General features: G+C 46.2%; 1 non-coding gene across 1 annotated transcript; it reads right to left on the minus strand.

Moving 5' to 3' along the window:
* Positions 1 to 500: 500 nt before the first annotated feature.
* LOC112536236 lies at positions 501 to 607 on the minus strand. The gene has a single exon (XR_003080284.1). It is a non-coding gene; the product is annotated as a small nucleolar RNA R71 (small nucleolar RNA).
* Between the last annotated feature and the right edge of the window lie 663 nt (positions 608 to 1,270).

Genomic DNA, 1,270 nt, shown 5'->3' on the forward strand with positions numbered 1-1,270 from the left:
GCACCCTTTATCGACCCGAGCGCTCTCGATTATTCGAGACGACGTTTGAGGCGATTGAGGAGGAGGACAGAGTTACAGTCAGTTCAAGGAGTTGACGCGAATGGAGAACCTCAACCCCCAAGCCGATGATGATCAAAGGACCATGTACGAGTTTGCTCGACCCTCTTTAGATGGGACAAAAACGAGTATAGTCGGTCTTCAGCGGCCAACAATTTTGAGATAAAGGCCAATGTTATCCGGGATGATCCAAAGAAAGCGTGCAGTTTGGAGGATTGCCCAATGAGGATCCCAATGCACATATCTCCAACTTTTTAGAGATTTGTGACACATTCAAGATAAATGGAACAACCGATGATGCCATTCTACCGAGATTGTTTCCATTTTCCTTGAGGGACAGAGCAAAGAGATGGTCGCAATCTCTTCCATAATGTATTTATCACTACCGGAAGGTGTTGGCCGAAAAATTTCTATATAAGTATTTTCCTCCCGCTAAAACTGTGTAACTTAGAAATGACATATCTTCTTTTATGTTGTTTGATGATGAAAGCATGTACGATGCATGGGAGAGGTTTAAGGATCTTTTGAGATGCTGCCCACATCACGGATTGCCAGTGTGGATGCAGGTTCAAACCTTCTACAGCGGGTTGAACCTTGCAACGAGGCAGATGGTGGATGCTACAGCAGGTGGGGCGCTAAATAGTAAGACGCCCGAGCAGGCTCAGGACCTGATAGAGGAAATGGCCATGAACAACTATCAGTGGCAATCCTCTAGGAGCCGACCAGGAAGACAGGGAGTGGTCAACCAAATGGACTCTACAGCAGCCTTGGTAGCTCAAGTGGAGCTTTTAGCCAAGAAGATCGACCAACTCTAGATGTCGGTTCATGCAGCGAACGTTGGCTACGAGTTTTATGGCGGCCCGCATTACAGTGCAAACTGTACCACGGGAGGTATGTTTGCTTCATCCTCTACTACTTTTCCATCTAATTCTGTTATGTCTTATGATGTTGAGCAGGTTGACTATATGGGGAATGCCCCAAGGCAGCATAACGATCCTTACAGTAATACATACAACTCTGGGTGGCGCAATCATCCCAACTTCAGTTGGAGGAACAATAACGCTCAGGGTCCACCTGATTTTCAAAGACTTCATCACCGCAGCAAAGAACATTCACTGGGCTCGACAAGCTCCTCCTCTACCAGAAAAGAAGTCAAATTTAGAGGAGCTTATGATGAAGTTTGTGACGTCTACGGAGATGAGGTTCCAGCAAA

The sequence above is a fragment of the Ricinus communis genome, chromosome 4, assembly GCF_019578655.1.
Source record: "Ricinus communis isolate WT05 ecotype wild-type chromosome 4, ASM1957865v1, whole genome shotgun sequence".
Classification (NCBI taxonomy): domain Eukaryota; kingdom Viridiplantae; phylum Streptophyta; class Magnoliopsida; order Malpighiales; family Euphorbiaceae; genus Ricinus; species Ricinus communis.